Below are 24,428 nucleotides of genomic sequence, written 5' to 3'. Positions count from 1 at the left end.
ACAAAGTTATCGAGTTCCTTTTATCTGTTGTATTTTCTGTGAAAATAAACAGAAGGCATTACTTTCAGAGCCAACTACACAAAATACAGTGAATGGCATAATACATCAAGTTTACTTCTGTGTATATTTTCATTATTCCCGTGGACTTCTGGGATCTAAAAATCAATTGTGTATAATATTGGATATTCTTAGGAAAGAAAAAAAAGATGAATGAAAACATAAATGCATAGACACATTTCCTGTGATAATTATTAACTGTTACTCATGACAAATCCAGCAGACTTCAGGTTTCAGAATCAACAGCCAATTTTCAGAGAGATTGCCCTGGATATCTGAGGGTTGTGAAAGGAAATATTTACACAAGTTTTTTCCTCCAGTAGTTCAACACCAAAAACAAAAATCACAGATTCAGGAGAATAGCTCCATATAAGGAATGGGATTCTGCATCAGATTTTACAACACAGGACACCTGCAGTCATGAGAGTAGCACTTTCATTTCTGTAAAAGCTTCCATAGGAGAGATTCAAAATCCTTCAACAAATTAAGGCATGCAAAACACTCCAGAGGTGAGGAGATATCACTGCATGCACTTTATAAATAGGATGAAGGTACACAGGGATTTATTAATTTTCCCTGGATCAGGTGACAAGTCTGAAGCATCTTGTGTCTTACCCACTAAGACATCCTTCCTCCCCTTACTTTATTCTCTAGGCAATAGCCATGCTAATGACAGAGGTTCACAGAATTCACTGAGAGAATGGAAGAGAAATAATCTCTTCACATGATGGTGGATTTTAGCGCTGAAGGAATTGTCAGAAATTCTATGGCATCAAAAGAAAATTAACAGCAAAGCTTGCAACAATAAATAGTAGAATTCATGTTGTTCTCACAAGGATAAGCTTTTTTCTGAGGACAACACACAAAAATCAACTGTATAGAAACAGCTTGAGTGGTCTAAATATGTCCCAGTTAAAATTGTTAATGAAGCTGCAGAGTGAATGCAAATCTACAAGTCCCAGAGCTGGTGTACTACCATGTATTTTCTAAGTAACAGTGCCTGAGAAGTCCCCTAGCAGCATACAGCAATCCCTACTAAAGAACTGAGTACCCTTGTAGCACATTAGTGGTCTACACAGCAGCATTCAGTCAGCTTCTTTAATCTGAGGAGTGCCTTTTTACTTTGTGAGGAATCTAACTCTACTGCAGGGGATTTGAACTGGAGGCCCTTGGATCCAGAAACAGCAACATTACTAACACAAGCGAAGGCAAATCTCCAATACCTTTTAGCTGGAATCTTAAGAGGCTTGTAAAAAAAACAGCGACTCTCCCCCTTGCAGAGATCCGAGTTATAAAGGGTAAAACATTCAGCAGGGTTTAAAAGAAACCAATGGAAAAATAAAAAATAAAAATAAAAGCCAGGAAAAGGGGATGCTAAATTATGGAGAAACAGTAGCATGTATGTTGTATCCATTCCAGTTCAGAGTTCACAAGGAATTAAATCCTGGCAGAGCCTGAATGCTTTCAGCTACCTCTGGGCCAAATTCTCCCATCCTTAATGTTTCCTTATGAACTAGCAAAACTGCCAGTAACCCCACAGATCTTTTTTCCCCCACATCAAATGAGATCTGAAGTACTAAAACGAGAGGGAGACCAACAGAACTATTCTGTATCACAGACAGAGGTTTCTCAGTGTAACACTTCCCCCTTAGAGAATCAGGAAAATTGGATGCATCAGAGAGAACAAGCTAAGCGGAGAACAAATATTTCTCACGAAAGCTAGAGGCAAATGATGACTTATTTTCCTGCTTGGTAGTGGGATAACTTGCCTGCTGGTTGGAAGACTTGGAGCCCTTTTAAACATCTTCCTCTGGAAACAGCTGCCCCCACTCTGCCAGCTCTGTGTCCTCTTGCTCTGCAGTTCCAGGTGAGATCACCAGCACTGAACTCCAGCACACTGGGCTGACGGGAAAGCCGAAAGGCTTTCCTGGGGTTTCTGGCTCACGACCTCTAACTTTTTGGGATCATGCCAAAGTACAGCTCTTTCTGTGCTTGTTGGCTCAGCAGTCCTAATAGACTGAACTAAAGCACAGGTCTCTAAAGGACAATTATTCATTAATGCAGTGAGCATATAGCCTTATAACAACTAGGGCAAATACAGCACTTTGGGGTCAGATTTTGCTTTTGGATAAACATGAAGTGAATATCTAAATGACATGCACTCTGTTATTTTTGAGTTATGCATCAAAATGCACATGCTCATACAGAAAAGGAAACCTATCCCCTTCGTTCAACATTACACAGCAAGTATTGCTCAATTGTGCTCTATTTCTGCATTGCATTTGTTACACCAAAGGGGAGAAATATTCACTACATTGTACAGCTCTCCAAGAGGCACTGTGGTTCAGAGAACTGAGTTCAGAGACTGACTGACAGCAGGATGGTTCCTCAAAACCCTCTGGAAAAGTTGTGGGATTAAAATTGGGAGCACTTGGATCCAAAATTTATGTAGCAATATAAAAATTTAACTCCAGCCAGGATGCACAGCCTTTGCCAAAGCTAGACTGGCGTTAGGTGATTTTGGCAACACTGCTTACAAAGATTACAGTGGAAACCTGGCTGACTGGAAATCAAGTGTAAAAAAATTGTATGAACCAGAATTTACCTTCAAGCTGGTGTGCTGCAGAAGGGGTGAACTAGGTAGCTGTTATTCTAAATGCCACAAGGTGTACTTAAAAGCACTTTTAAAGCTTTACAAAAAGGAAATCCTGATATAGAAGACACCACAAAACCTCACCTGACTAACAGCGTATTCTAAGAAGCAACACCAAAGTAATGACAAAAGCCAATGAGCATGGAAAAAGAAGAATTAAATATGTAGCGCAGGGGGTTCTGTCATCTCAGCTAATTTCTGTGTTCGTTATTCATTAAGTCTTTTGTCTGCATCTACTGATAAAAAGCTTTAATCTCTACACTTCAATTCCAAATCTCTATGAATGACAATTTAAGGCATTTTATTTACCCTGTATTTTTAAAAATGTGGTAATTAAAATAATCTGTTTTACACTTATTAAAAATAAATTATTGCATATTTTAATGTTTTTCCTCCCTGCAACTTTTTCTTAATTAGTTATTTAAACTGTGTTGAAAATCCCAAGCCAATACATTTCAATATTCATTTTTCTATTTCAATTTTCAAACAAGAAGAAAAGTTCCCCTCTTTAAGCTGAAAATTCAATTAAAAAAGCAGATTAAATACTCATTGGTGTTATTTTACATCATTCACAGAGGGCTTTCTTTTTTTTTTCCATCAATATTTATTAATGACGACAATCTTGCATGTACCCATTATCTTACATTTATTAGCATCTTTCATCTGAAAGGATCTTGAAGAGCTCTAAAAAAAGGACACTTTTGTAACGAAGATGAGGGACCGATTCACCACCCAAAGCCAAACCTCCTTGGAACAGAAATCCTTCAGCTGTTTAGAAGCCCATAGCAATGCAATGAAAAGCAGAAGAGAGAGCCTTACATAACCTTAGCAGGATTTAGAACAACGCGGCCTCATGCCCTCTTGTTCTCATTGAAAAAAAAAAATCTCAGATTATTAATCCTTTATTTAAAGTTACAAAGCCTGATATCATAAAGGTCAGCAGAAATAATTATATAAATAAACAGCATATTCCCAAACTAGAAGCAGCTACATGTAATTTACATAAATTAGCAGCAGGTACTTTCAGTTGCTAGTTTAAGCTCTGAAGATTGCTGTCACAAAGCCTACTAGCGTGCTCCTCAGTATTACCAAAGAATTACCAGTAGTACTACCAAAGGCAGAGTGCCATACCAGACAAGATACTCAGTAGATGTAAGCAGGTTTTAGTGGTACGCTATGGTCCCAGAGCAATGATACAGAAGAGACATCCACTCCAGCAATGCTCTTGGAACATAGGCGATTGGACCAGAAGATATTAGAAGTCTACTCCAAGCTCAATGATTCTATGAAACTTACAAGATCAGATGCAGAAACACAAAGCAATCTGCACTGGTGCCTGTCAGACCATAAACACAACTGGGAAAACCCAGGTGGGCTGAAAAATTCAATTAAAAATATTACAAAACTTCCATGAGGTTATTTGGGATTTTTCAGTTGGCTAGTTTTTTCTTAGATGTTTTTATATACCAAGCATAGATAAGTGCAACAATGATTTTATCTGTTGTTAAATGTTTCCCTAATAAACACTGTCTTATTCTTTCATCCTGAAAGAACAGAGATAATACATTCTACATACAACAATCCTGTGTGTATATACATATATATATACACACTAAAACAAATTCCATGTCAAGCTAATCTCCTATGTTTCTATCACTTCCCAGCTGGACCTGCAGAGTCTTGGGAAGCAGTGAATGACATCTGATGGGATCACAGAAGACAGCAACAGGAAAAGCACATCTACATAGCTGTGAATTCCTTGTTAGGAACAAAGAGCACTATAGTCTAACCTCACCCAAACTAATTACTGCCCCCTGGCATATCATTTTTAACTAATCACAGCAGCACTGCACTCAGCTTGTGCGCACACAGGATAGATCATTCCTGATTCCAAGGGCTAAAGGTAAAAGGGCATAGCAGAAGAGACCTGGTTAGGTGACACCAAAATACAAACGCAGTACTCCCAGATAATTTGCCCTAAGTACATGTTGTCCTAAATTGAGACAAAAGAGGAAATAAAAGATTTTTAATTTCACTGACCAATAACCAATGTTTTCCCAGCCCTCAGCCTTATCTCATTCAAAAATGAAAAATGCATCAAATACTTCTTCAGTCCTTCCTCAAGGCCAATCTAGGTGCCCAAATTGTTCTTAAAGCCAGAGTAAGTACAAAACAGGGCCATTTGGGTTGGGGTTGCTCCCACAGTATTTGTTGGTTTGGGTTGTGGTTTTTTTTTTTTTTGTAGGTTGGTGGGTTTTGTTGTTTTTTTGTTTTTTTTTTTTGAGGGGCAGGAGTGAAACCTGATGTTTTAATGAACACCAAGTTGAACAGAAGCCAGCAAAGCGTCCTTGTACACTGTATTAATTCTACAGATTGACATTGTTGCATGTAAGCAGAGAACTATAGATTCCATGCCAAATCAAAGCCAAACATATCAACTACCATATCTTTATCCATGAAAATTGGGGGAGGTACATATATGCACATCAATATTCTGTACCAGATATGCAAATTCTCATTCTATAGGAATTACACCGTTGCAAAGCAGAGCCAGTAAAGCTCTACACTTAACGCTATATCCTTGTGGGGATACTGCTTGAAAAAGCTCTATATTTTTAAAGATAAATTACTTTTTTTTTTTCTGTATAATTGAGTCACACTTTTCATGTAGCACTCAGCCTAGGGATGTCTGCAGGAGAAAAGAACAATATCTTACTAAATCCCTTTTAGGATCATTAAATTTAGATCACAAAACTCTCGCAGGCATACAATTCCAAACATGTCACAGAAACAAAAGGAGCAACAACAAAAAATGACAAGCTTTCCTTACATTATTTTCCCTCTTTACAATGATGTTTAAGGTAGCAAAGTGTTAATGAATTCAGTACAATGTATGATGCATTGTGTTGGAACTTTTATATTGTTGAAAAATTGTCATATTTAGTTAGGCAGCTGCATGGAGAAAAAAGCTCTGACAATATCTAATTGAGTCTATTTTTACTGTCTTTCAGATAACATTGTTAGAATTATGTACTGTACATATTTCTTATTTTTAGACTCATACTCCCTCCCCCCTCTTCACAACCCTTCACTGCAACAGTGTTCTATTACAGCTGATAGAAATCCAGGTCTTTTTATTTATTTATTATTATTTTTTTTTTTTTTTACACAAGAAGAGTGAGCGTTATGCTGTAATATTGAAATATGGCTACAAGCCATTCTGTTAATCCTTATTAATATCAGAGCATTCAGGACATGTGCCTCTTAAAAGCTGGTCTCTGCTTAGAATGCTGACTCCAACACTAAAGCTTCAAGCTCCGTTTTCTCCTTTATCATATGCTTCCCGGGCAACCTTGAGCTACACAATTTGTAGGGAAAAAGTAGGAGAGAGAGTGGGATATGCAGAGATTTTTTTCCTATTTTAAGAAACCAGGAACCCTCTAATAGAAAAAATGTCTTTTTGTTGTATACGTTGTCTCCAACATAACTTCTCCTGTACACATGTAGAAGATCTTAAGTATTGTCATAGAATTCTTGTAGGGCTTTTACATCTCTAACCATTACAACTTAGTCTTATTAGCTTATTCTCAGTCTTTCGTATTTTACCTGACTCTCAAATCTTCACATTTTTGCAGAAAACAAGGAAGATATGTTAAAAAAAATCACCAGCCAGTCATTTTCTCCAGAGCTAGACAAGCACACCTCATGCCCCATTTTTTGAAGTATTCGGGTTCTCTGCCTGAACTGACTAGGTGAATGTCATGATAGCCACCAGGACTCTCAGGAGCCAAGATTTCAGGCTGACAGTCTTTTTAAAAGGAATTAAGTCACTTTGTGAATGCATGCACAACACAACACCACCAATGCAAAAGCAGAGAAAGTTACTCTTCTGAACAAACAGCTAGAAGGAAAGAGATGCAACTTCAGTTTGTGCAAATGGAGATAACATATCCTGCTTCTACACAGAATAGCAGCACACCAAACCAGATACAAAAAGCCAGGCAGGACAAATAGCCCTAACACTCTTTTCTCAGGAAGAATTTTTAAAGGCAGAGGGTGGCCAAGCATTAGAATGGGGTCTTAAAAGAAAAAAAAGAAAAAAAAAAAGAGAGTGTTGTTTAAAGATGCTTTTGCATGGAATCAAGGCACCGACTTTTAAGAACAGTACCTACAAGGAAAACTTCAGCTAGTCATGACTCAAAAGAAGAGCTTGCGATACATATATTGTAGAGGTTGTCAATAGCTGGGCTACACAAGGAAAAAGATTATTGTAAAGAACCAGAACTATTTCAGGGACAAGATGCAGAAGACAAGAAATAAGTATTTTGAGGATAGAAAAGCAAGTCATCTCACAATGACAGCTCAGCTTGCTTATTCCGAGTTTGAGACCTGTCTGGTTAGTTCCTACTAGCAACATCAATTACTAGCTCCAGAAAAGCCAAGGAAAAACATCTCTTCTTGCACTTGGCTGAACGTATTTTTATGTGGGTAAATTGATATGTCTAAAATCCAGAAACTGGAACTAGTGCATTGAACTGGAAAAACATTTTGTTTTACCTTTTTTCTTATTCTCCCTGCAGCAATAAAAACATTGACTTCAGAATGAAAATCAAGACATCATTTCGCATAAAACTGATACAGTAAAATACAAATTGCGTTCCACTTCCTCCTCTCTTACCCTTTTGTTGTTTACTGCATGACAGCCCATGTACTCTTCACACAAACTTAACACAGAAACATTGTTCCAAGTGACTTAAACTACTGGAAGCTTCCTGATGCCCATGGGGACCCTGATTATTAGAACATGCATGAAAAAAAAAGGGTGAAAATAGAACTCAGAAAGCATAGCAATCTTAGGAAAGAATAGCTGGGATTTAATGAGGAATCGTACCTGTGAAATCCAATAGCCAGAACAAAATTAGCCATTCAGGGCAACTTACTCAAAATAGTTCTTAGAGCAATTTAACAGCAGAGGAGCTTCAAACCATTATAAAGTGCAGCTATATGTACAAGTAACAAATGCATGAGTTAGTAGACCTGCTCCTCTGTTACAGATGCCCAGAGGCTATGGTCAGACATCCAGGATATGAAAATGGATACACCACATAATCAAGACCATAATGCCCACGGCATTCACTTCCATTTAGCCTGCAGGCTTCTGAAAGTACAGGGAAAGTCCAGTCGATTATTGGAACTGGCATTATACATGTATTGCCAAAGAGAGCAAACTTCTCTAATATGATAACATTACTTTTTATTTTTCATGAGTTTCTTGATTTACAGTGCATAATATACTGGCCGGAACACGTGGATTCATGAATCAATAAGCTTGTGAGCAAACTCTTCCGTTATTAAAAAAAAGTATAATTTTTATGTGTGGATCTACACAAAGATTAAAAATGGAGTGCTAGCAACTTTCTAGGCTGAACTGTAATAACCTTAATGCAAATTCTGCCTGTATCACTCCACCTGTTTTCAGTAGAGGTGAGGACGGGGTCTCACATGAAAAGGTTTTATAAAAATAAATCACATCTGCTTAACTACTACTTTTACTGTCTAGTGTGACTGCATATAAAATAATAACTGCTGATAAGAAAAAAACAGAAGTACTTAGTAAAGGAGATTTCCACTTTCTGAATGCAAGGTGAGCTCTAGCCTCAGTGATTACTGTGACATTTATTATTTATAGTATATTTTTGAAAATAAATATGCCAAGGGATGTGTGGGGTTGATTTTTGGGGGTGGGTTGGTATATTTTTTTCTTGTTGGTTTTGTGCAGTGTGTAGCCCAGCTTAACTGTCTACGTATACACAATGTTAGAGTTTAATAGCAGTTAATCTAATGGTCAGTTTAGATTTCCAAGCTATACACAGCATAATTGTACACACAAAACTCCTGCAGAAACAGAATTTGAGAACACTAGCTGGACTATGAGCTTCAGGCCTCATGGTTGCACATTTCACATCAGGTCTGTCTTAAGCTGATGAGTCTCCATTTTGGAGATGTTAACTTTGGTCCACAGAGCTCATAGAAGGCAGTTCTAGTCTAACTGCTCTGCTAGTTAAAGTTTCAACCTAGAACCAAGGCCACTTGAGTTATGCAAGTGATTTATGCAAGCATTCCACTGGATCTGCATACATATAAAACAATTGTTACTAGTAACCGAATTATTAAATAGCTCAACATAACATAAGCAAAAACAGACACTAATTTTGTGTCAACAAGAACAATGACAGCCACTAACAGAAAATACTGTGGGGCTATTAGTTCTGTTTATGGCAAAGTCAGTTTTCAGAGCGGTTTTGCAGGACGTTTCCTGCAAAAGAAGTAGGACTCTTATCTCCGATTCTGGCAATTGTCAAAGAAAGTACACTGCATTATATACACAATTTATTTCCTCCAGCACGCTACATACCAGCAGTTCTTACATCTGAGCAGCAACTCTGAGCTAAGGTGGAGGTTTGTGAACAAGTTTCTGCCATAAGTGTCAGCCTTGCACCATCTTTCACTTTGAGAAATACTCTCAATTAAAATTACCAGTGATCAATTACATATTTTTATCTCTAAGTAACCACTGAAAAATCATTGCAAAGAAACAAGGATGTTCATGCATGGTCAAAGTTCCAAAGAAGCACGTGAAAAGCAGGACGCTTCATTTTATCTCTTTTTGCATTATAAGCAGGAAATGCAGTAAAGCTAAACGGTAGGAAATCAAAAGACTTGCTAAAAAGTAAACTCAATTTTAGGAAATCAGAAATAAAGTTGAACTTTTTAAGCCAATGCACAATCCATTTGTAAATGTGGAAAATTAAGCCTTCTGCATGGTTTGAGGCTTTATCAAATTTACACCCTTAATATTTAAAATTATGCAATTGCTTCAAGGCCTCCCTCCATCTCTTTCGGAAAGTCTAGTACAAAACTTTCATTAAAGGAGAATACTCTTGTGGAGCCAAATCATTTGCCTGCATTCTATTTAAGGATTCTTATTTTACAGGTTACTACTTGCAATACATGTCTCAGTCAGTGTGAGTTATAGCCCTTTACAAAATAGACAAGGGATGAGTTGCAGTTCAACTGGTGAGCTGGTTACTTGTGAGAAATGAATTCATCTGGCAGCTCCAACTAATTAATCAAATGTGAAGTCTGCATTTTGAAAATAACTCTGCTTTTCTTTCCCTCAGAATTTCACAGCCCAGTTGCTTTTTTTGTTGCTCTTTTTCATATTTATCACTTCTCATGCACTACTTTTCCCCTCACTCTCTGCACTGCCTACCTTGCTCTTTATCATACACCATCTCACTGGGGATCCACCTCATTTTCTACAATTCTCCCTCTTCAGGATTATTCCTACATGAGTGAATCCTTTTTCCAGGAGTTTCTCATTCCTACCAAGTCCTGGAGGGCTTCTAGCCTGATACCCACCTCAAATCACACACATGAATCGTGCAAAGCAACAAGCACCCCTCTTGGTTGCAGTCTGCTGCACCCTACACCAGAGCTCTGGAAAAATCACAGCAGCAGGGTGCCCTGTGCTTATGAAGGCAAACAGCAAGCCCTTGGATCCTGCAGGTCAGGTGCTTCTCTGCTAGGAGGGAGAGAGAGCATGCCATTGACTGCTGCTTTGGATCATCAGAAATATGCTGAGCAGATAGCCAAAAACACTCCAGCTGTCTTCTCTAACCACAGGTCTTACTGCCTATGTAAGGAGTTTCCCAAACATCCCCCCCTCTATGGGAGATGGGCAGTATAAGTATCAAAAAGTAGGACTACTCCATGCAGGATAGCCAAAGAAAGAAAGAAAAAAAAGAGAACTGAGACCTAGCCATTGATCCTCAAAATCTCTCCCTCTGAAGTCAGAACAGACCTCAGATTCAGGTCATCTGATTTGAAGGCCCAAAATATCATTCACTAACTGCAACTAATGACTAGTTTTGGATACAAGAATGTTTGCCATTGTTGAATGGCAATCTACTCACCAAGAGACCAACTCTGTAGTAGAGCTTATACAAAACAAAGTCCATCTATGCTCTCTCTGTCCCTACATCAAGACGAGGTAGCTTCTGTCCTTTTGTGCTGATCATAATCAAAGCAGAGAATCTTCCCTATTTATTGATTCCAGGATCTTGAAGGTTTGGAAATGGTATCTTTGCCTTCCAAGCTGAACAGGTTGGAAGACACAGCACAGACAAAGGAAAAAAAAAATAATTAAAAAAGGAAGAATAGCAAACAAAGGAAACCGGTCTTTATCTTCTGAACGCATTCATTCAGAAGTTCAGAACTGATCCAGAGAGCACATTCCACTTGTCCTAGCATTCCCAAGCCATTAGAGCAAGACAATTCTGCTGGCACTCAAGCTGAAGGGGTAATAGGCTGCAAATAGGGGCCCACTAGATAAGAGGGGAAGGTAGTTGAACCCTTCCATACATCAGCTATTGCTGTATGCTAGGTAATGGTAATAAAAAGACACTGCACAAAAGAGCACGTCTGCACCAAGGCAAGTAAAGGGATAACCATGCATTTGACCTTTCATCAATGCCAGCTCAAATTGCTCCATCGTGCCTACAGCCACACACTGACACACTTGCAGAAAGGAAGTTATTTATCCCACTGATCTCCTGTGGACCTCATCTTCTGTGTGATGTGAAAATACTGTCAAAATCCTATTTATTAACATCCTTACTCAGGCTGGTTCAATGGACTTTCCACAAGCAAGAGAAAAAGCAAAAATGCAATTCTTTCTCTGTCACAGAGCAGGGAAGTTCCTTTCTGAAGGAATGCAAGATCCCAAACTCTTTGCACATATATTATGCAGTGACACAAAACAGTACAGGAAGAAAGCACTGTTTGACCTCTCCTTTTACTGACAGTAAGCACAACAAACATGTGGGTTGCATCTCTGTAGTGAGAAGGGCAGATAAATTCTTAATTTATTTAATGTTATCAAGGGCCGGAAGTACTCTATGACAAGGTCCGCTGCAAACTCAGGCTTTCATTAAGAGCTTATTTTATCACCCCAGAAAGAAATATTTAGAGATGGGCTGACCTGAGGCTTGTGAAAAGTATCGTGTTACAGACATCTTTAGGACATTAGAACTTTAAAAAAAAAAATTTTAAAGGAACTTCTGGATTTAGAACAGATTCAGTAATTTAACCTTTTTAGAATAAATGTCACTTCCTCAATTTTATTTGAGAAAAAACATGAGGACTTTAATTAAAAAAATATATATATTTCACTGACAAGTAGTCCAAGGCTCCACAGTAATCACAGAATCATAGGGGTTGGAAGGGACCTCCAGAGATTATAGAGTCCAACCCCCCTGCCGAAGCAGGTTCCCTACACCAGGTCGCACAAGTTGGTGTCCAGGTGGGTCTTGAAAATCTCCAGAGAAGGAGACTCCAAACCTCCCTGGGCAGCCTGTTCCAGTGCTCCGTCACCTCACCGTAAAGAAGTTCTTGCGCACATTGGTGCGGAACTTCCTATGCTCCAGCTTCTGGCCATTTCCCCTTGTCCTGTCTCCACACACTGCTAAAAACAGTCTGGCCTCGCCACTCTGCCCCCCACATCTTAGATATTTATAGACCTGGATCAGGTCCCCTCTCAGTCTTCTCAAGGCTAAACTGACCCAGTTCACTTAGCCTTTCTTCATAGGGGAGATGCTCCAGGCCCTTCACCATCTTTGTGGCCCTCCGCTGGGCTCTTTCCAAGAGATCCCCGTCTTTTTTTGTACTGGGGAGCCCAGAACTGGAGACAGTACTCCAGATGAGGCCATATCAGGGCAGAGTAGAGGGGGAGGATCACCTCCCTTGATCTGCTGGCCACGCTCTTTTTAATGTATCCCAGGTATAGTAACACCGGCTCATTTGACACCACACTCTTTGTCAGCTTTTTTCCACTAAGATTTCTACACACAGAGATCTTCATCCATCCTTTTTCAGTAACTGATATTGATCTGTCACCAGCCAATATGGGAAGTTCTTTCTTGAACTCAGGTGTGACAATAATGATATCACGATACTTCACACTGTATAGCAGCTCTCTGATGCAAAGGTTCTCACCTAGACGAACTTTCAACCTTCATCTGCAGTTGGAAGGGATCCCACAAGGATCATCAAATCCAACACAAATTTTTGTGATCCCTTTCACCCTATTACTTTTGTATTTATTTATTTTTACAGTTATTGACTTTTTCCCCTCAAAAACTTATATATATATATATATATGATAAAAATAATAAACATTAAGAGATCAAGCCCTAGTTTTGCCTTCTACTCCTTAGCTACTCATTGTTAAAGAAAACTAATCATTGAAATTCCTTGCAGCAGTCACAGTACCAATACCTTTCACAGATCTTCCATGGAGATGCTGTTTTTCAGCAGAGACGTATTCAGACCTAACTTACATTAACAGCTCCAGGAAAAGAAGATGGAAGCCACTTAATCCTATCTGAGTCTAAACCTTCCTTATGACAAGCTGTGCCTTTGCAGAAAACGTTCTAATGCTTTGATGCCACTGCCAGAACTAAACATCACAGATATTCACTTAGAACTACAGCAACAAGTGTAATTTTCATAACGTCAAGAACACAATGAGCATTATACCTCATACTCTCATACCCTGGCTGCAGCACGACCAAAAATAATTTTAAGAACTGAGAACAGCCTCCTTGGGAAAAGCCTGGAATTTCAAGCCTTGGCACTATTTATGCATGCTATGATTTCTTATGCATAGACTCCATAGCATGAAAAACCTACATCAAATATGACAGTCTTCTGAAGATTCTGTGTGGGTTTCAAGAAATCACTTTGCACATTCCAGCACTAGTAGGTACCCACACGGAGTTATGAATAACTCCCAATGTGCCTCAAAGCCAGCAAGCCTCCGGCACCACTTCAAGATTTGCCTAGAAAAGGACAGTTTTTGTATGACTGTCACATTAGACACAGGTAACATTTTAGAATAGGATATGAAGCACTATCTTAAGAGAGGATCACAAAAAGTGCTTTTCCCTTATAGATGTGCAAATAGACTATTAAGCCTAGTTTCTTGATGTAATCACATTTGCTAGTCTGTTTTCCTCCAAAGCTTCTCACATCAGCCATATTTCCACGCAAAGGGAATGTGCATCAGATTCATCAACAAACAAACTGGGTAGAGACACGCCATACACCAATCTCATTCACTACACAGGCCTCTTGCAAATAGCTGACAACTTCATTTCCTTTATATATACACATCTTTTGAATTTTTTTTTTTTTTTTTTTTTTTTAAATCAACACCTCCACGACAGTAAGAGCATGAATCGTTCTCATTCAAGGAAGTAAAATCAATATTATTAGACCCACCAAAGCAAAGTCCAACTCTAGAAAGAATCTAGAGCTTTAGTTTACTCTCAAATCTAGTTCAGGAGCTCTGAAAGTACATCTATATTTGCACTGTGTTCTTGTTTAGCAGATAAATGATGAAATCGCTCAGCATTCTTGATGCCTTCAGCTGATGGTAGGCAGATTTTATATGCTTTTCTTTAACTAATTTCTAATTTAAAAAAAAAAAAAATACATCCAGGAATGAATGAGAGCATTAGCCTCCACACATTCTATATTTCATGCTATTTACTACTGGATAGCCCTGGAATATTTGCAGCTGGCTGTACTGTGTTTTGTACAATGCAGCTCTTTATCATGGTTTTTATCAAAGAACTGTGGTTTAGCACAGAATGAGGCAGCGCTGTATTGAAGTTGTAATGTGTCTCAGGTTACTAGATTGCATTTTTGATAACTTGGTATTAAAGTGCTTAACACAAAATAAAAATCAGTGTCTAAGAAACACAAGTAAGAAAAGCTCTATTTAGAGACTGAATAAACTATAACATTATGTTGATTTCGCCTTACTTTCTATATTAAAACAAGTGGCTTTGAATAAATACAAGTGAATCTCCCTATTATTTACTTTTTGAGGAAAATTTAATACTAAACTTTTGCTAGCAGAAAGTCAGGGGTGCGAGGACATGGGATTTGCAACCAACACAGCTGTGCTGGCAAGCAGCCCTAGCATAGATGTGGTTTTACTGTGGCAAAATGAAGCTTTTGCCAGCATAGCTAATTTCTCTCTTGGGAGTTAGTTTTGCCAGTACAGCTGTATCCAGACCAGGGACATTTCAGTGGTGTTACAGACTTTTAGAGCTCTACTGTCACTGACTTTCAAGTGCAGCCATGGTTTTAGTTTCAGCCCAACAGTGGTTTACCAATTGAAAGCGGGGGTTGGGGGGATGAATAGTCTTTTTCTCTGAGAGTACAGCCACAAACAACTAAAAAACAACAAATCAGAAAAAGTTACCTTGTCCCTCCAATATTGTTTCCAGTGTCCTGCGGTTGGAAGTAAAGCTCTTCTTAATATACTCCCTTAGATATCACACAACAGCTTTTACTGCCACAGCCAGTAACTCCATCAGCTGAAAAGGAAGCATATATATGAGCTCCATCGTAGCAAAACTTCATTTCTTTCAGCTTCATTCTTTTCACAATTGCCTTCAACCATTTTACCTTTTTTCCTTTTTACAGAAGCCTAGTTACAATAGCTTCCCTTACACCTCCCGCCTTTCTTTTTGTTCTGAGAGCTTACTGTAAGCACAAAAAAGTTCAACTGTTCCTCTGCCTCTCTCTTCCAGCTATTTCAGGTGTAAAACTTACTCCCCACCAAGCTTCCAATCTCTATTCTGTTTTGCAGCTGACACCATTACTAATAATTAGCATCAGCTGCAGCTCCCCCACCTAGTCATGGTCGCTGCCCAGCTGCTCATTCTGAAGGACTTCTTCAGTGTGCTACTTCTGACACAGCTGAAGTTGCTTTTCTAGCCTCTACACTTTCTTACCAGTTTTGTTTGTTTACTTTTTTGCAAGTATTATTGCCTCCTGTCTGCAGTTGTCTTTCAAACTGGGATCTATCTCTGTGAGAAGTAGTTTCTGCTGCTGTACTGGGTATCAGATAGGATTGCTGCTCCCACTGCACCTTTAAGAATTAATTCCCCTCTAGGCAGAGGGCAGCTTTGGCAGTTGGATGCTACAGAATACAGTCGTCTCTCCTGTGCCTCTTCACCATCGGGAAAACAGCAACTCAGTGTTAAAATATAGAATGTAAAATTTTGTTTTAATTAAGTTCAACTTCTAATACCAAGGTAGCGTGAAATTGTAACTTTCAGCATCCCAGGAGAATTCCCATTTTTCAGTTTGGTTTGAAATGCATGGGTAGCAACCAAATTGCAATAGGCCACTTCACTCAGTCTCAGCCACCATCAGTAGTGGCAGAGCCAGCACCTCAAAAGAGGATCTGTATTCAGCAGCAGCTGAGGGACTCTGCAAATTTACATCAGGATTTGTTTTATCAGTAGTCTCTCAGCACAGCAAACGTATCCTGTTCTCTCGTATTCTTTTGGTGCTTTGTAGCTCTGCACAAATCACAACTGTTCTGAAGATTTTTCTTGACTAACTGTTCTCAATCACTATCCAGAAAAGATCAGTAGGTATACTCATAATTCAAGGCTATAGATTCTGCTCCAAAGATCAGGTACCTACAAGTTGGTTGCTGCAATGAAATGTCATGTGTCCAAGTCTTTACTAGATCTTTCCAGGACCAGTAATATTTTCTTTGGGTTTATTGCAATATTCATGTATGTGACTCTTTTGAACTGATATATCATCTCAACCTTAGCTCCACTTATTTAATATTCAAACAAAAGCAATAAACAAACATAATAAGCCTGTGACCCAATGAACTGATGGTTAGTGCCGGTACTGAAACTCTTGCAATGTGTGTTCTGCCCTCCACAACCCAGAGCTGTTACAGCCAAAGGTGGTGCTGTGTTTCCAGTAGCCCTGGGACATGGGTTCACTTGCTGAAGTTCCTTGGTTCACTCAATGCCTCAGACCTGGGACCCCTCCAACAGGAGTTCTGCAGGCTACTGGCCTGGGCTGAGGAGTTGTGAACAGCTTGACTTTCTTGCACTCTATATTCTCCAATACCAGTGGAGATGCATGGTCGCTATTAACAAACAATTACTGAATGTTGAAAGTGCCTCCAATTATCCATTGTTGAAAAATTTCCAAAGGAAATGATACAGATGCTGCTGTGTTGTTTTTTTAACGGAACTGTTTTTCATTTCTGCTAAATGCACGGAAATTAAGGGATTTAGCTGTCAATTCTTTGAAACTTGTTCCTAATTTAATGTCCAGAGAGGCTTTCTGCCTTTTAAGAGGGATTTTTGTATTAAAACAAACGAAATTGAATTCTTACCTCAAGTGCAAAACAAAACCACAGTATAAGTGGGGGGGGGAACGGAACAAGCACATAATTACTTTGCATTTGGTGGCCACATGAAAATGCACACTATGACTCAACTGCTTATAATATGGACTGAGTAATAAACAGGACTGTGGCTCCAAGTGACAAAACCCAACAGTTTTTCTGGTAAAGCTAGGAGCTTTTTATATCCACTTGGGAGGGATTCTCACTTTCCCCTGGTACCAACCATACCATTCCCTAAGTACCTTAAGTACCCTAAGATACTACAGGCTGCAGATTTGACTTATCCTGAGCTTTGCATTTTTCAGCTATTGTCAATTTGCATCACAAGCATAAAGTTATTTAATATACAAAAGCTTTAATGATCCTTCCGTATCATATAACAACACATGTTTATCTGAGTGCTAAATAAAAGCTCTCAGGACTTTAAAGTGACTTTATGAATTGTATGTACCATAAAATAAACATTAGAGTATAATAATATTCTGTAATTTGGAAAACAGCAACAGAAACTAGTAGAAGACAAAAGAACAAATGCTTGAATCATCTGCTGCATGTCAGAAACATTAAATTAATTTATGCAATAATGTAAGCATAGTGATGTTAAGGTAATAGGAAGGACATAAATTATACATTATTATTGTCAGTTCTAGCACTTATCTTAGTGGTATGTCAAAATAAATCCTGATATGTTAATATTTATAGAAATGAACAACAAGTGTTACAGCTCAGGGATTCATCTATGATATTTTTATATATAATTTGCATTTGCACATATGGTCGTCATTGTCTTTTCTGTAATTTGAGAGGTAAGCATCATACAGTTCATTTCTAATGCATTTTACATTACCATGAAAGCACATTATGTTTCCTCCACTAACGTTTTTCAAATAGATGGCCTGCAATGATTTAGAGATTGCATGGAACAACTCCACAAATGGGTGACAATCTACCTGCAAAATCAGCAGTAACAATGGGTTACTGGTGGGCAAAGTGCATAGTTTGCTAGTGACAGATTGTTTCTGCAGAGCTGGTACATCAAGATGTTCTTGCAGTGACCTGTTTCTTGAGGATTAATACCTCCAAAGAATACATATTTTCATCTTTTACATTTTCACATGAGGGGAGGGAATAATTCGTCATCCTTCCCCGAAAATCTGAGGAACTTTATCTTACCTCACTTTTATCATTCTCATTTTCATACATCAAATCAGTTTCTGGCTGAAGGTAACTGGACATGACTTAGCATTTGAAGCTGGTGGGAGCAATTTCAAGAAAACCAACTCAAGAGAGGGGTCCCCCAAGAATTAAGCACACTCACAGTTGCTGCTACCTCAGAAGCAAGAGGCAGACATTCTTCCTTCAGCAAAAGACCATAATTCCTCCCTTGAGTAAGGGTGGGTTGGGGGTTTTGGCCTTGGGCCACATCTTCTGGGGTCTGGGAACCATGCTTTGGATAAGAAGGTGGCTATAGAGTTTATATACTGCTGAGTCTACAAGTAAGGCTACTGTTTCTAATTACCCAAGATCATTTTGCAGTTTTTCAGAAAAGAAGTGTGAAAATAATTATACTCCCTGAATCAGCAGTAAAAGACAACCTGAGCCTTACATTTGTGTTCTGCCTATGGAAGTACTGCCATGTCAAAACGATTTGGCTAAGACTGATGATCCTTTTCCAACTGTATCACACAGCTGAAGCTTGTTGCCCCCAAGTTCATCTGTCAAAATCTCCACTGAGGAATAATTTAAGTTCAGATTTTGGTATATTTATTAATGCCGATGTCTGGGTTGTTTTTTGTTGTTGCTGTTGTTTTTTGTCAAAAACCTCAACAGCTCTCTGACACCAACTCTTATCTTTGTCTTATCTATTGAAAGAATTCATTTGGAAAAACAGTTTCACAATTTTTAGTTTCTCTCCCAAAATATTTCTGGGTCTGCTTTGAGTCTATGAAAATCAACCTAAATATTAATTTTGATTTATCCACTGAATGCAGTGGACAAATAGTAGAAAAAGTTAAAAGATAAGCCATTAAGAACATGGCCCAAAAAACAGCAAAGTTCCAGTTAGTGCTGCATAAGCATACAAGGAGATGCAAAGAGAAAACAGGGAGGTCTCACACAGCAGTTTCTAATCAGCATACTCTAAAATCAGCCTAACACTTGAAAAAAGAGAAGAGCCTGCTCAGGCAGAAATTGAGAGTATAAATTGCCCTGTAAGCCCTTTGTCAGATGTGACAACAAAGAAGAAAAATCTTACTTGATTTCATCTTTCAATGTGAAAGAAAAATAAAACACACCAAAACCAACGCGTTGGTGACATTTTCACAGAATCCATGTTCAATACTGGATACGGCAGCAAAAATGGCAGAAGGGAATAAAACCTCTTCACAGAACAAAGGTGTAATTGAGATAATTCCACACCAGTATAGGCAGCAAACCATATATTGAAATTGTGTGTGTATATGTATATATAAGTAAAACATAGGATGTAGGTCTGCTTTACCACTTGTCTTTTGTTTGTAACATTTTATCTTCCACAGAAGTATAGGATTTTCTTCCATCATTGAAATGAAACTGCTGTCATCACTGCAGTGAAATGAAATACTATAAAGGGCTGCTTGAACGTTCTGGGAACAAAGAGGAAATAGACTTGGTGCAAGTCTGGAAAAAGCTTTTAAGTATGCAACTTTACAATAGCATTAATCCCTGAGGAATAGGTCTTCAGCTACCATAAATGTTATCACTTCATTGAAATTTGTTGATGAATAGCAGTTGATATCAACTATAGATTTGTCCTGCTGACTTCTAAGGACCTACTTACAGTGTACACATTTAAAGCTAATGTATAAATCTTTCCAACATTGAGAACTGTAAAGCAAGCACACCAAATTTTGAAGTTCTTACATTATATTTTGCACTATTCTTATTCACAAATCTCTCTTTGGAATCAATCAGGATAAGTACTGAACGAAGTACTAAAAGACATTTTCAGATCAAAACAATACATGTAAGAGTCTGACTTGTCAAAGCTGCTGGGAAATGCTCTTTAATAAACAAAGACTTTTAGTTTCATGTACATTTGTATTCTGGAACTAAAATCATTTTAATTTCTTGAACAGAGACTACTTTTTTTTTTATTATTATTATTCCAATTTAGATAAAGCAGAAGAGAATGGAAAAAGAAAGAAAGTTGGAAGTAAGCACATGTGGATATCATGGATTTAAACTGATTCAGTACCAACAAGGAGAAATATGAAAGGCAGGAAAAAACCTTGATTTCTAAAATAGTATGTTTTGCAAACACTGCTTCTTTAAACTTCATAAAACAGAAGTTTTATGAAGAAAATATTTTGAAGTTTTCTATAAATTGTTTTTCCATTTTCTAGACAGTTCCCATACAAGTAACCTCTTATGCTTTATGTATTCCTTAAGTAGAATTTTAGGAAAATGTAAGATAGTCTTAAAGGTGTTTACTCTGGGCCCATTCTTCTTGAGTACTCATAAGTCCTGATGAGAGGAACGGGAGTTTATGAAGGCATATTGTGTATTCCCTCCAATTTCTTTCTTGGTTGTTTTCATCATCATTGTATATATATTTGTAAAAATAAATAAATAAATAAATAAATAAATAAAAGAGCAAAAATTACAGGAAAATTCCAAATAATGAGCCTACAGAAGGACAGAGTATCTTGTGCCAGCTAAAGGGGAGAAAAAGGTAAACTTGATAATGCATTGGTAGAGCTAAAGCTGTACCTACTCTCATAGATTTAACAGTCTATTTACAAAATGGTCACTGAAGCAAACTTACCTTCAAGAGACACTTGATCTGAGCTAACTAATGAGAACCAGAAATTGTGGTGTTTAAGTGGAAGCCTGATGCTCTTCTCATATGTTCGCTGTTTCTGTTTTCAGTTTGCTATCTTTGCCATGCATTGTATTTCTGGGGTATATTTTCTTTTTCTCTCTCCAATAATATCTCTATATTTTTGTTTACTCAGTGCTGCTTAACAATGTTTTCCTTGTTCCCTTTGGTTCTGTCCAGCACTCTCCTTTCCTATTTAGTCTTTCTTCTAACATTTTTTATTGCTTTCTCATACAATGTACTTCCCCAGCTAACCCACAGTCTCCAACAGCATTCTCACTCCAAAGGTAAAAAGACACATCCTCAGCTATTAGCCAGGAAACCAGCAGGCCCCCAGGCAATCCTTCTGCATGGAGAAAATCCTTAACTGGCAGTGAGCCACTAAATCAACATATACGGCATAGGTTTTTCTTGCCAATGGAATACAGGATATGTTCGGATAATAAATGGCCTGTCTGGATGATCCTGGTGCAGTATCAGCTGCTGGAACAACCCTGCAGGCAGCAAGCCAGCCATGAGTTAGCACAGTCTTGATGTTAGCCTAAATTACACTGGATACCAAGATTTGGGATTTGAAATGGGTAAAGATGCACAAGCCTACCACTGCTTCAATAACTTAGCTTTTCAGAAGGCTTTGTTTCTGCCTCTTTACATGCAGCCAGAATTGTGTTCATTGGCCAGGTACATTGCTCTGCTCCCTACAAAAAATATCATGTTCCTCTTTTTATCTACTCACAAACTGACATGATTTTTTGTTATCAAGCATAATTTTCACAAAATCACTTCTCAGGTCTCTTCAAGATTTTCTGATTATGATATGTCTTGTCTAGACAGAAGAGGTCAACTCTTCAGTATGCCCAATAAGGCAGGGAACCATGTGTTGCGACATTTGAGAAAGACAATCAGAAAATGTCTAATACCCAGACAAAAATAGGACCAATAGGACTAGAGGGAATGGCTTCAAACTGCGCCAGGAGAGATTCAGGCTGGACGTTAGGAAATACTACTTCTCTGAAAGAGTGGTCAGGCACTGGAATGGGCTGCCCAGGGAAGTTGTGTTGAGGGACGTGATTTAGTGAGAACTATTGGTGATAGGTGGATAGTTGGACTGGATGATCTTGTAGGTCTTTTCCAACCTTGGTGTTTCTGTGATTCTGCGATTCTGTGAAAATTAAGCTGTCCTATACACAGGATCTACTTTGTGAGTTCTAAAGAGACATATCATTTTAAGGGAGAACAACATGTTTCTCAAATTTCAGGATCTATTTATACTTTCCTACAGCATTCACCACTCTCACCTGGGATTATGTTGAGTCAAATCATCTTGCTGTATGCTTCATAGTCTCATGCTTACTTTTCTTTCCTTTTTGATCTCTCAGGCATAAATATGGAGCATCCCTAATGCCACTGGTAAAAAAAAATAAAAAATATATAAAAAAAATCTAAAAATAAAACAGAAACACAAGTTCACATGGAGATAATTTCACTACAGCTACAGAACCAGCACACCTACTCATGTGGTGTGCACCTGTAGCTCTCTCTCTGTTTCCTACCTTTCACAGGTATCAGACTTTGGTAGTAAACATACATCCAACACTTTCTCAGGGTGGTATGGGGGTGAAATAGCCTGTGGGTATTGATAGCAGCCAGGCAGGGATGTGTGTGTCAGCACCAGCTGTTCTCTGCAAAGAATGCATGTTGTCATGCAAAACAGGATGCATCTTTTCCACATTATGCTGGTAAAGCTTTGCAACTTTGTCAACCTTTTTAGCATTCAACAAATTCTATTAAATATATGACTTTTAGTAAGTTAATCCTTTCATTGTCTGGAACTGTGCAAAGTGACATAAAAGCACAATGAAGCCTAATTAAACTTGTTCTGTGAAAGCTAATTTGTCAAACCCAGAAGCATAGTTCATAGATAAATGCTAATATTTGAAAGTCAAATTAAAGTTGAAAAGGTTTGTAATAACAGTTAATTAACTCTTGTTTTGTTTTCCTCTCACAAACTTGAACCAGCTGAAATATTGCTCAGTTCATCTTTAACATTTTGGACCACAAAGATAAAATTCAAAGCTTTGAGATAAGCCTTTGATGTTGGTATTCTCTACAGATTATATATTATTTTAAGATCTCTTTGTTTAAAAATTCATTTTTATTATCCCTGCATGAAATGCATGGCAATTCCCCAAATAACTAACCATCAGGGCAATTAACATCTTCGATCGACACCATATTCCTGATAATTAATACAGACTTTGTACCTCCCCTGTGATAGCTGCAAGGGTTTGATTTTTCAGAGCAACTATTCATTTACAGAATCAGTTTCATCCTAATGAAAATGGATTGTGAAACTTTAATGAACAAGACTTTGCTGTCACAATAATAAAGACTTTGAAACAACACGAAGACCTACATAACAAACATCTCGCCATACTGGTGCTGCTACACAGCATCAAACCAGTCAAGCCACACAATGCATATTAACACGTGTTTTCGTAAACTACGTGACATCAGATAAACTCATAAAATGAGCATAATTTTGTTTTGGCAACTTGTGATGTCCTCACTCAATAAACTAGCATCTGTAGAGTAAGATGTCTTGATAGGCCTTCCTCCATTTGGCCTAGCAAAGGTAAGCCTATGTCTGGAAATCCAGTTTATGCACGGTGCCAGTGTGTTTGCTACAAGAGGCAATGGCCTTGCAGCCCCCTCTGGCGGGAAAGCTGAGGGGAACGCCTCCAACGGCAGCGATGGTCTGGGGGAGGGGGCTTGTCCAGCTTAAAAACAAACAAAACGAAATAACAAGGAAGCCTAACTTGTTGGAAAATGATTTAGAGGGAAGGAGTGTTAAATTCTATCAGCACTGTCAGTGTTTTTATACAGCCCAATTTAACCTCTGTGCGGCGTTCCCTAAAATGTTCAGAAAGGAATTCTGCTTTACCTCAATGCCTGGGTGGAAAGTCTTTCAAAGTTGTGATCTCAGCTATCGTGTGCTCTTAGCTTTCGTTTGGCTCAGTCCCCTCTAACAGGGAAACGGCTGATCGTTCCCATTAAAAAAATGGTGTATGGGAGGGAGGGGATAGAATCATTAGTAAATAAATGAATGGGATGATTTTTAAAAAGAATAATTTGCTCAATCAAGAATAATTTGAACAGCATCTAAGTAGTCATGGAAAATCATAAACTATTACTCTATATAGTGCTCTGTTGACTATTAAATGTCTCCTTTTTCACACCACTGGCCTGAATGAACAACTTGGCAGCACAAAATTAACCAGGTGGCAAAATGTGCTTGTGTCAGCTATTGGCCAAACAAAACAGCAAACAGCAAAGCTCCTTTTGCAATGTCACATTAACCCCCTCGACACCAGGGTGTGTGTTTTTCTATCTGCTGTGGGGAAACACCTGGGAGCAGGCCAAATGGGAAGGGCAGGGTTGTTCTGTGCAGCACAGGTGCCCCTGTTCTTGCTCTGCTTATCACAGTGCAGGTTGAAGTGATGATGGCTGTGGTTGTTTCTGTGTGTGGCATCTGTGGAATGGGCTGCTCCATGACATCT

General features: G+C 38.4%; 1 long non-coding RNA gene across 5 annotated transcripts in view; it reads right to left on the bottom strand.

Moving 5' to 3' along the window:
- LOC149917743 (uncharacterized) overlaps window positions 1-23,753 on the bottom strand; it is a 310,433-nt gene extending 286,680 nt beyond the window's left edge. For 4 of the 5 annotated variants that reach the window (XR_016466710.1, XR_016466711.1, XR_016466712.1 and 1 more), the window contains exons 1-4: window positions 23,439-23,753; window positions 22,422-22,550; window positions 22,167-22,275; window positions 15,045-15,159 (exon numbers count right to left, since the gene is read on the bottom strand). This is a non-coding gene — a long non-coding RNA (uncharacterized LOC149917743). Of the gene's footprint in view, window positions 1-15,044; window positions 15,160-22,166; window positions 22,276-22,421; window positions 22,613-23,438 lie in introns of those variants that run through there. The other variant, XR_016466709.1, reaches the window with a different exon arrangement.
- Window positions 23,754-24,428: the final 675 nt, after the last annotated feature.

This window comes from Phasianus colchicus, chromosome 5, assembly GCF_987193195.1.
Source record: "Phasianus colchicus chromosome 5, bPhaCol1.hap1.1, whole genome shotgun sequence".
In the NCBI taxonomy this organism is placed as follows: Eukaryota; Metazoa; Chordata; class Aves; order Galliformes; family Phasianidae; genus Phasianus; species Phasianus colchicus.
The sequence above is the reverse complement of the archived record's forward strand: the minus strand, read 5'-3'. Positions and strand labels throughout refer to the sequence as shown.